The 12,127-nt window shown below is 44.3% G+C and overlaps 1 pseudogene across 1 annotated transcript; it reads right to left on the bottom strand.

Annotated features, from left to right (window-relative positions):
• Nucleotides 1-1,552: 1,552 nt before the first annotated feature.
• On the bottom strand, nucleotides 1,553-10,080 carry LOC149320408 (uncharacterized; annotated as a pseudogene). The gene is made up of 4 exons (XR_016278504.1): nucleotides 10,015-10,080; nucleotides 7,307-7,410; nucleotides 5,675-5,795; nucleotides 1,553-3,845 (listed from the first exon to the last, which is right to left on the bottom strand). The product of XR_016278504.1 is annotated as an uncharacterized LOC149320408 (transcript).
• Nucleotides 10,081-12,127: the final 2,047 nt, after the last annotated feature.

Below are 12,127 nucleotides of genomic sequence, written 5' to 3'. Positions count from 1 at the left end.
TTCCATGTGAAAGTCACAAAACTGGCAACAGTGGTCATATAGAACTCTACCTCATCCCCCATCAGGCCGTTCTGCATAGGGCCATGAGGGAAAGCCATGCACACTTAGGATTTTAAAGCTCCAGTGCTGGTAACAGTATGATGCCACTTTAAGTGCTGCAACTTCATCATAAGGAGCCCTGGTGGCACAGTGGTTAAATACTGGTCCTGCAGCCATTCACAGTCACAACGTTGTAAATCCAATCCCAGGCAGGACTCCAGGGTCCACTCAACCTGGCATCCTCCTATAGGTTGCTAAAATGGGTACCCAGCCTTTGGGGAGCAATGATTTTACTTTGTAAATCGCTTAGGGAGTACTTCAACAGGGAGAAATGTAAGATACTACACTCAGGTAGAAAAAATGAAATGTATCTATATAGGATTGGGGACACCTGGTTTAAGGAGACTCTGGCGGGTTACAGACCGCCGAAAAGCAGCGGCCTGCACCCACCCCTTTCTCTGCCGGATCGGGGCCTCAGTGGCCAGAGCGGCAACCACTGAGGCCCCAATCCGCTGCTTTCCAGGCCGCGGGGAAACAGCAAAAGGCCGCTTCCCTGAGGCCTGGAAAGGGGTGTCCTTGGGGCTTCAAGCCCCAAGGACACCCCACGGTGGCGGGGAGGAGGAGAAAGGGGCCGCTTGGCCCAATTCTCCTCTGCGTCGCTGGCGCAGCTGTGTGAAGGCTGCGCCCAGCGACGCAACCGGCAAAAGGAGCTCCGTTTCGGAGGTCCTTTTCTGGCCGGGGAAAGGGCGCACTAAGCGCCCTGATGCAGTGTGACGATGTCATGTCCGCGCCATCCCGTATAGAGGCGGTGTGCTTGTGACGCCATAATGGCACCGCCGTCTACATAGGGCGCCGCCATTTTGTACGGACTGGGTCCGTACTTTAAGGCCCGTTTGTAACAGGCCTGTGTGAAAGGGCTCTAGGAGTCCAAGTAAACCATAAGTTGAACATGAGTCAAAAGTGCGATGCGACTGTCTCCTTCTTTGAAGGTCTTGGGCTGGATGGACATCTGTCAGGAATGCTTTGAAGTTTCCTGCATGGCAGGGGGGTTGGACTGGATGGCCCTTGTGGTCTCTTCCAGTTCTATGATTCTAACTAATGTTAAGTCCTGAGGATAGAAAGAAGTTAGCACTTAACCTAGGAGTCAGTAAATACCATGTGTCCAAAAAGTTAGAAAAAAATCCACTCCCAAGTCCATGGAAGCTAGTGTCTTCGGCTGCATTTGCAGTACTGAAATAATCCAAGTTAACACAATTTTCATTGCCATGGCTCAATGTGATGGAATTATGGGACTTGTAGTTTGTTGTGGCACCAAAGATCTCTGAAACAGAAGGACAAAAGTCTCACAAAACTACAATCCCAGAATTCTATATCACTTAGCCTTGGGAATGAAAGTGGTGTCAAACTGCAGTGCACATGCTGCCACAGTCACAATCAGTTGAGTTGAGGAGTACCATGTTTCATAGACATTGTGTGAATTGCCAAGGAAACAATACTCCAAATAATTCCAAGGTTTATTGAATGAACATATAAGTACAGGATATTTTTAAATGATTTGGAAAAACCCTGATGTACCGACTTACCAAACAAAAAGTATTTCACATGTTCATTTTATCAGTGTGAACTTTCTAATGCCTCAAAGGGTTAAATCCAGAGCAAAACATTTCCCACAGTTCTGGCACTTTTATGGTCACTATGCTGTGTCGATTCTCTCATGCCTCACAAGGGCTGACTTGTAAGGAAAACAATCTCCACACAGATGGCATTTATATGGCTTCTCTCCTATGTGGACTATTGAGTGCTTCCGAAGGTGTGACTTGATTGCATTTGTATGGTTTATCTTCTGTGTGGACACTGTGATGTCTCACAAGAATTGACTTGTAAGCAAAACATTTCCCACGCTGCTGGCATTTAAATGATTTGTCTCCTGTGTGGACACTCAGGTGATACTGAAAGACTGCCTTCCAAGCAAAACATTTCCCACACTGCTGGCATTTGTATGGTTTCTCTCCGGTGTGGACCCTCTGATGCTTGACAAGGTGGCACTTGTCAGCAAAACATTTTCCAGTGTTGACACTTGTATAGTTTTTCTCCTATGTGGATTCCCTGATGATTCACAAGAACTGACTTGTAAGAAAAACATTTCCCACACTGCTGGCATTTGTATGGTTTATCTCCTGTGTGGACTCTGTTATGTCTCACAAGAAGTGACTTATAAGCAAAACATTTTCTACACTGCTGGCATTTATGTGGTTTCTCTCCTGTGTGGACCCTCTGATGCTTGACAAGGTGGGACTTGTCAGCAAAACATTTTCCACAGTATTGGCACTTGTATAGTTTTTCTCCTGTGTGGACTCTCTGATGATTCACAAGAACTGACTTGTAAGCAAAACATTTCCCACACTGCTGACATTTGTATGGTTTATCTCCTGTGTGGACTCTGTGATGTCTCACAAGAAGTGACTTATTAGCAAAACATTTCCCACATTGCTGGCATCTGTATGGTTTATCTCCTGTGTGGACTCTCTGATGTCTCACAAGAATTGACTTGTAAATAAAACATTTCCCACACTGCTGGCATTTATATGGTTTCTCTCCTGTGTGGACACTCAGGTGATGCTGAAAGACTGCCTTCCAAGCAAAACATTTCCCACACTGCTGGCATTTGTATGGTTTCTCTCCTGTATGGACCCTCTGATGCTTGACAAGGTATGACTTGTCAGCAAAGCTTTTCCCACACTGCTGGCATTTGAATGGTTTCTCTCCTGTGTGGAGTCTCTGGTGTTTCACAAGGGTTGACTTGTCAACAAAATGCTTTCCACACTGCTGGCATTTATGTGGTTTCTCTCCTGTGTGGACCCTCTGGTGTATCTTAACCTGTGACTTCTGAGTAAAATATTTTCCACACTGCTGGCACTTGTATGGTTTCTCTCCTGTGTGGATTCTCTGGTGTCTCCCAAGGGTTGACTTGTCAACAAAACACTTTCCACACTGCTGGCATTTATATGGTTTCTCTCCTGTGTGGACATTCAGGTGATGCCGTAAGTGTGCCTTCCAAGCAAAATATTTTCCACAATGGTGGCATTTGTATGTTTTCTCTCCTGCGTGGATTCTCTGATGAGCCAGAAAGTTTGACAGCTGAGCAAAGCTATTCCCACATTGGTGGCAATTATATGGTTTCTCTCCTGTGTGGACTGTCTGATGTTTCACAAGGCCTGACTTCCTAACAAAAGATTTTCCACACTGCTGGCATTTATGTGGTTTCTCTCCTGTGTGGATTCTCTGGTGTATCTTAAGCTGTGACTTCTGAGTAAAATATTTCCCACAGTGCTGACATTTGTATGGTTTCTCTCTTGTGTGGACTCTCTGATGATTCACAAGGGTAGACCTGGCAGCAAAACATTTCCCACAGTGCTGGCATTTGTAAGGTTTCTCTCCTGTGTGGACTCTCTGATGATTCACAAGAACTGACTTGCGAGAAAAACATTTTCCACACTGCTGGCATTGGATTGGACCCTGTCCTGTGTGGACATTCTTGTGACAAACAAGTTCTGAGTTGCGAGCAAAACATTTTCCACACTGCTGGCACTGGAATGGATCCTGTCCTGTGTGGACATTCTTGTGATAAACAAGTTGTGAGTTGCGAGCAAAACATTTCTCACACTGTTGGCATTTGTATGGTTTTTCTCCTGTGTGAACTCTCTGATGCATTACAAATAATGACCTGTAAGCAAAACATTTCCCACAGTGCTTGCATTTGTATGCTTTCTCTCCCGTGTGGATCCTCTGATGCTTCACAAGGTATCCTAAAGAGGGTAAGGAGAGACAAGATTGAATCTCAGCATTAAGAGAGCAAGGGAAGGAACAATGGAGCTAAGCAAACTCAAATAGGAAAATAATTTGTTGTTAAGTGCCTTCAAGTCATGGCAAGCATATGGATGAGATATCTACAAGAACCTTTGTCCCTAACTACTCTCCTTAGGTGCTGTAAATTCAAGCTTGTGACTTTCTAATGGAGTGTATTCATCTGCCTTGCAGTCTTCCTGTTTTTTTCTGCTGTGTTCTACTTTCCCTAGCATTGTTTTCTTCTATAATGAGTTATGCCTTCTCATGTTGTGGCCAAATTAGGATAGCCTCAATTTTGTAATCTTGGCTTTCGAGAGTTCAGGCTAAGACCCATTTATTTGTCTTTATGGCAATCCATGGTATCCTAAGCACTCTTCTACAGCACCACATCTCAAATGAGTTGATTTTATTCCTATCAATATTCAGATAAAAAAGCTTCTGTGTCCTCTATCCCTCTCTTCATAGTTATTGGTCATAATTGCTAACAGGAATCCCGTAATATGTCTGGAACCAAGGATATGAGCCAGTTCATACCGGTTCTCTCAAACCTGTTCTTAAAATCTGTCATGTTAGCAGCTGCCTCCCAATACACGAGGCGCCTATTCTATCCCTATTATAGACTTTCCCAGGGGTACCTTCCTGTCCACAGTTTTGCACCTTCTCTCCCCTCCTCACTTCCACTTGCCTGATCCTTTTTCCATTTCTCCCTCCACTCTCCAACTTTCCCACCTGCCCTCATGTCCATCTGCATTGCTTCTCCTTCTGCATCTGTTCCCTGCCATTGTATTTTACACATTTTCATTCTCTCTCTTTCTCTTTGGCATATAAAAAAAGCTGTCAAGATGGATCTCTCCCGGCATGCCTTTCCTGAATCAAAGTGACTAGCCACAGAATGACTGCCCTTCACATCATGTATTTGCCCAACACTCTGTCTTCGCTATATGTTTTATTCTGTTTTTAATAGGTATTTTAATTGTAACATGTTTAATCATGTGTTAAGGGGGGAATTTGTGATATAATGTTGTGAATGTGGATATTTTAATGTGTTGTGAGCCGTTTTGATTTTCTTGTGACAGAAAAGCGGGATAAAAATACATATTATTTTATTATTTATTTTATACACATGAAGTGTGATGCAGGAAAGAGACACTTTGAGATGCATTTGGTGAGAAAGAATAAACATACAAATAAATCAATAGGAAAGGCTGAAGAAGGGGCTGGGAGTCAGGATCCAATTTTGGTGAGGGTCAAGGTCCAGAGAGAAGCCTTAAAACAGCCTTAAGACATCTCTAAGGCAGAGATGGACAACTGTTGGGGATTAAGGGGGCCACGCTGGACTCCCAGAGGATCTCAGAGGGCATTTTCCCATTGTTTTGCTCCTCAGTATCCCCCCAACATCCTTCTGGGAAAGTGGGGGCAGTTTTGCCACTGTTGAGCCCTTTTTTGGGGCATTGTAGAACCAGGGGAAACAGTTTTCCCAAGAGGAAAGCCAGTCCAGAGCCTAGAAAGACTGATAGAGGGACCAAGAAATCAGTAAACTTGCTCTGGGATGTGTTGAGGAATATTTGGGGCCAAAAAGGTCCCTTTCTATGAAATCCTAGGATTGGCAGTTTACAAATGAGTATTTAGAATCCTCAATTAAAGAGCTCTAGTGAGTCACTAAACTACCAATTCAAAGATTCTACATGATGTTGCCATGGCAATTAAAGTGGAATCATGGTGTTATGATAATATAGTGTGCAAGGACCCACCATGTCTGTAGGAAAGGCAATGGGTTAAAATTCCTTACCCAGGCAGGAAACATTCTGATAATTTTCCATCATCACCTCGTTGTACAAAAATCTCTGGTTCTGATCCAACAGTTCCCATTCTTCCTTTGCGAAATATACAGCAACATCCCCAAAGGTCACCTGCAATAGAAAACAAACCTCATCCACAGTGTGATTAAGTAAAGGGAGAGGAAAGCACATGGAGCATCCCAAATATTATTTGATCACTTCAGAATATTGGGGCATGTCTGAATGTTCTCCCATCTCTTTTCCTTATCTCCTTGGATCTTGAACAATAAGGCATCAAGAAAAAGACAAGGCTATAATCTGAGTTCTTGATAATCTAAATTTCTTGTGTGACGGGAGATTTTGTTTAGAACATGGAAACTCTTCCACATAGAGCTTCCCAATTTGCATTACTAAGGGGCTTGACAGGCTGCCCCTTTTAGTGCCGTATCAGGGCTGCAGCAACTACATGCCACGCCCCTGATATGGCCTTTCCATGGTACAAAAAGCAGCCACAAAAAGGGTGCCATAGCTGCTAGCGCCACAATTTTCTGTGCTACTTTGGCGCTGTGTCAACTGGATGAAGCAACAGAGGAGTGCCGTGATGCTGCCCGCCACGTGGTGCAGTGCTCAGCGTGTTGCTGGCATGGTGGCAGAATCGGGGCACGCGTCAGGCAGATGCCAAACACCCACTCTGCCCCCAGCCTGGCCTTTGTCACCAGTCTATACAGCCTGTAACTGGCATAAATCCAGGTCAGCCTCACAAATTAGCAAATGTTTTGGATTTCCAGCCAGTGTGGTCAAGCTCTTCTACCAAATAAGGCAGAGACCACCAGAACAGCCCATGAGAACATAAAAATATGAAAACCACACATTAAATCAATAGGAATTGCTTCATTTCATGATGGCTCTAAACCTGAATCACATGCCTCCCTCCACCAAAATGATGGGCCAATCCTATCTAAAATCCATGGGTTTAATGCTCAGCAGGCCCTGAGTGGCTGGGTGTAAGAACCATGCTTGCTGCATGGATTCTGTCAGGCTTCTGTGGTTCTGTGTTCCAAAATTGTATTGTGTTAAGTTTGTGTTTTATTATTAATAGTATAGCTAATTGCTTTGGGTTATACATTTTGCTTTGGATTATAAAAATATGGGTAGTTGTGTAGGTTAGCTAGATGTGGGGATGACTTCAGTTGCAGGTGGCTAGAAGAGTTATGGGAATGATAGCTTGTGGAATGTGTGGGATGTAGGCTGAAGAAAGTTGGTGGCTGGTAGTAACTGAAAAGGAGGTAGTTGCTGGGAATGTCTGGGGCAGGGAGAAATAGTGCGTGTGAGAAGGTTGGAAAAGGGGATTGGTTAACAGTGGGGGACAGACTGTGGAAATTGAAGGGGGTGCTAGTTTGGGGCTGAACAGCAGAGGGTGGAGTTGTAGGCTTTGAGTTTTTTTTTTTTTGCTGTTTCAGGACAGTGGACTGATCCACAGAAGTTCTAAATTTGTACTAAACTGAGGGGAAGCAAGTTCAAGATGGCAGGAAACACTGATTAACTGAGACACCAAAGGACAGAGGATGCCTTCTCAGTATCCACACTGCATCCCAGACTGACAGACTCCCAATGGCTCCATCACAAAAGAGGAGAATGGCAACCTGTTTCAAAGTCGTCTCTCCTGCAGTTTCTTCCATGGAGGAGGAATTCATTGTATGTTCTCCTCTCTCCCTACATTTAGAGACTATCCTGGACGTATGTGCACCTGCAAAAGATAGAAATGAGGGTGTTTTGCATCAGCATACATTTATACAGTCTTCCATGGACCACCGAAAAGACAGTTAAATGACTCTGAGAGCAAATCAACTTTCCCTAAAAAACAATAAAAAAAATTGAAGGTATCATAATTTGGGCACATAGTGAGATGACAGGAGTAACTGGAAAATATGATGACATTTGGTAAAGTGGAAGGCAGCAGGAAAAGACAAAAGTGCACTAAAGGTAGACTGATAGGAGAAGGAAGCCAAAATGTTGTGCTTGAAAGACCTGGTTGTGCCTGTTCATAAAAGGGTCTCTTGGAGGTCTTTCATTCAACCAATGTTCTGTTTGGTTCCTTCTTTGTTCATTAGAAAATCAAAATCCTCTCTAGCTAGGATATTAACCACAAGATTTAGTCCTAAGGCTAAATGTGGTCCCCCAAGAGTTGGTGAAATACAACTCCCAGCAACCCTTACTGATATGTTATGCTGTCAAAGGAGCAGATGGCGCTGAAATCCATCAACAACTGGAGGGCCACAGGGTGTCTACCCCAGTCCAAAGAAAGTAGATTATGGCCCCATACAGACTGGCCAAAATAAAGCAGCTTCGGGTCACTTTGGAGGTATGCTGTTTAAATGACGCAATTAAATTATTACAATATAAAATCAGATGATTTAATAAAATGAAGTTTAAAAAGATAAGAGTGCTTAAGAACAGAACCATATAAAACAGTAAAGCACCCCCAGCCCGGTCTTTGAAAACTTTCTGTTTTAAAAGTCTGAATTAAAATGTCTTAACCTTTTGATGGAAGGACGACAAAAAGGGGACCATTCTGGGCTCCCAGGGAACCTTGGCAATGGCCCTCTCTTATATCCCTACCTCGGTGCTTGAGATGGTGGTGGGACTGAGAAGGGTCTCTATGGATGATCTCAGGTCCAAAATGTACTGCAGAAATAATCCAGTTTGAGACTGCTTTAATTGTCCTGTCTCAGTGCAAGGGAATCCTAGGAATTGTAGTTTAGTGTGGCACCAGAGCTCTCAGTCAGAGAAGGTGAAATGTCTTAGAATCATAGAATCGTAGAGTTGGAAGAGACCGCAAGGGCCCTCCAGTCCAACCTCCCTGCCATGCAGGAACTCTCAATCAAAGCATGCCCAAGAGATGGCCATCCAGCCTCTGCTTAAAGACCTTCAAGGAGGGAGATTCCACTACACTCCGAGGGAGTGTGTTCCACTGTCAAACAGCCCTTACAGTCAAGAGGTTCTTCCTAATGTTGAGGTGGAAACTCTTTTCCTGTAGCAGAAAACAAGTTCGCTCCCTCCTCAATAGGACATCCCTTAAAACATTCAAACAGGGCTATCATATCACCTCTTAACCTTCTCTTCTCCAGGCTAAACATCCCCAGCTCCCCAAGTCTTTCCTCAGAAGGCGGAAAAATGAAATGCAGAGATATAGGATGGGGGACACCTGGCTGAATCAAACTACATGTGAAAGGGATCTGGAGTCCAAGTAGACCACAAATTGATCATGAGTCAACAGTACGATGCGGCAGCTAAAAAGCACTATTATCATAATGCTTTATTTATATAATAATAATAATAATAATAATAATAATAAATGTTATTTCTATTTCCCACCTCTCCCTATGGATCAAGCGCCGTATAGAGCTGGAGATTTACACAGCGCTGTACATACAAACAATAAAATCGATAAAAATGAAACTGTCAATGGTGTACATTCTACAATACACACACACACATACATACACATCTGTCTATCTACCTATCTATACACACACACACACATTGTGTGACCGTTGGATGGTAAATGGGATATACACACACACACACACACACACTGTGTGACCCTTGGAAGGTAAGTGGGATACAGACACATCTATCTATCTATCTATCTATCTATCTATCTATCTATCTATCTACCTATCTATACACACACACACACACACTGTGTGAGCCTTGGAAGGTAAGTGGGATATATATATATATATATACACACACACACACACCTATTTATCTACCTACCTACCTATACAGACACACACTGTGTGACCCTTGGTAGGTAAGTGGCATATATATACACACAGAGAGACATCTATCCATCCATCCATCCACACACCCTGTGTAACCCCTGGAAGGTAAGTGGGATATATATACACACATGCGCATACATCTATCAATCTATCTATACACACACACACACACACACACATTGTGTGACCCTTGGATGGTAAGTGGGATACACACACACACACATATAAACACATCTATCTATTTATTTAACTATCTATACACACACACACACAGAGTGTGTGACCCTTGAAAGGTAAGCGGCACACAGATCTATCTATCTATCTATTTATCAGGCTATCTATCTATACACACTCACAAATACACATCTGTCTATTTGTATATCTACCTATCCATACACACACACCGTGTGAGCCTTGGAAAGGAGGCTTTCCTTGCTTCTACCCCAAGAAGAAGCCTCCCTCCCAGACCCCAGGAGGCCTCCCAGCAGCCATGGCTCCAAAGGAGGATCCCTCTTTCCACCCAGAAAGCCAAGATGGGGTCCCTGCAGTCCACCAGCACTTACCCTCCTCCTTTCCAAAAGCCTTCCTTCCCCCTCCCCAAAGCAATTCAAATGGCACTTCCTCCTCCGGAAATGGCGTCAGAGGGTGCATCTCTCTCTCTCTCCTCTCCCCGTTCCATGAACACTTCCTGCCTGCCTCTCTAGGACTCGATGGTGGCTGCTTGGAGGACCTCTGTCCTGAAGGATAGATAGCTAGGAAGGGAAGGGGGGAACCAGAGAGAGAGGCCCATGGGAATGTATCAAAGAAGGCATTCCCCTGAAATAAGAATAACAAGAATAACAGGACTCTGGGAGTAACAGGCTCAGCCATGGAAGAAACCCACTGGGCGACCTCTGGGCAAGAAGTCACACTCTCTCAGCCTCAGGGGAAGGCGGTGGGAAACCTCCTCTGAACACACCTGGCCAGGAAAACCCCATGAGAGGGTGGCCTTAGGGTCACCATGAGTCAGAAGCACTTTGGAGGCAGATAACAAATATTGTTATTATTATTATTATTATTAACAATTAGTGTAAGTCACACTCTTTCAGCCTCAGAGGAAGGCAATGGAAAACCTCCTCTGAACACACCTGGCCAGGAAAACCCCATAAGAGGGTTGCCTTAGGGTCACCATGAGTCAGAAGCACTTTGGAGGCAGATAACAAATATTATTAGTAGTAAAAGTCACACTCTCTCAGCCTCAGAAGAAGGCAATGGAAAACCTCCTCTGAACACACCTGGCCAGGAAAACACCAAGAGAGGATTGCCTCAGGGTCACCACGAGTCAGAAGCCATTTGAAGGCAGATAACAAATATTATTACAGTATTAGTAACAATTTGTGTAAGTCACACTCTCTCAGCCTCAGGGGAAGGCGGTGGGAAACCTCCTCTGAACACACCTGGCCAGGAAAACCCCATGAGAGGGTGGCCTTAGGGTCACCATGAGTCAGAAGCACTTTGGAGGCAGATAACAAATATTGTTATTATTAGTAACAATTTGTGTAAGTCACACTCTCTCAGCCTCAGAAGAAGGCAATGGAAAACCTCCTCTGAACACACCTGGCCAGGAAAACACCAAGAGAGGATTGCCTCAGGGTCACCACGAGTCAGAAGCCATTTGAAGGCAGATAACAAATATTATTACAGTATTAGTAACAATTTGTGTAAGTCACACTCTCTCAGCCTCAGGGGAAGGCGGTGGGAAACCTCCTCTGAACACACCTGGCCAGGAAAACCCCATGAGAGGGTGGCCTTAGGGTCACCATGAGTCAGAAGCACTTTGGAGGCAGATAACAAATATTGTTATTATTAGTAACAATTTGTGTAAGTCACACTCTCTCAGCCTCAGAAGAAGGCAATGGTAAACCTCCTCTGAACACACGTGGCCAAGAAAACCCCATGAGAGGATTGCCTCAGGGTCACCACGAGTCAGAAGCCATTTGAAGGCAGATAACAAATATTATTACAGTATTAGTAACAATTTGTGTAAGTCACACTCTCTCAGCCTCAGGGGAAGGCGGTGGGAAACCTCCTCTGAACACACCTGGCCAGGAAAACCCCATGAGAGGGTGGCCTTAGGGTCACCATGAGTCAGAAGCCATTTGAAGGCAGTTAACAAATATTATTGTGCAAGTCACACTCTCTCAGCCTCAGAAGAAGGCAATACCAAGGCCAATGCAATTTTAGGCTGCATTAATAAAAGTATAGTGTCTAGATCAAGAGAAGTAATAGTGCCACTCTATTCTGCTCTGGTCAGGCCCCACCTGGAATATTGTGTCCAGTTCTGGGCACCACAATTCAAAAAGGATATTGAGAAACTGGAGCGTGTCCAAAGGAGGGCAACTAAAATGGTGAAAGGTCTGGAAACCTTGCCCTGTGAGGAACGACTCAGGGAGCTGGGGATGTTTAGCCTGGAGAAAAGAAGATTAAGGGGTCATATGATAGCCCTGTTTAAATATTTGAAGGGATGTCATATTGAGGAGGGAGCAAGTTTATTTTCTGCTGCTCCAGAGAACAGAACCCGGAACAATGGATGCAAGCTACAGGAAAAGAGATTCCACGTTAACATTAGGAGGAACTTCCTGACAGTAAGGGCTGTTCGACAGTAGAATGCACTCCCTCAGAGGGTGATAGAGCCTC

The sequence above is a fragment of the Sceloporus occidentalis genome, unplaced genomic scaffold, assembly GCF_023333645.1.
Source record: "Sceloporus occidentalis isolate IW3139 unplaced genomic scaffold, rSceOcc1.0.p SCAF_1, whole genome shotgun sequence".
Classification (NCBI taxonomy): domain Eukaryota; kingdom Metazoa; phylum Chordata; class Lepidosauria; order Squamata; family Phrynosomatidae; genus Sceloporus; species Sceloporus occidentalis.
Note: the sequence above shows the minus strand (reverse complement) of the source record. Positions and strands in the feature narration are given on the sequence as shown.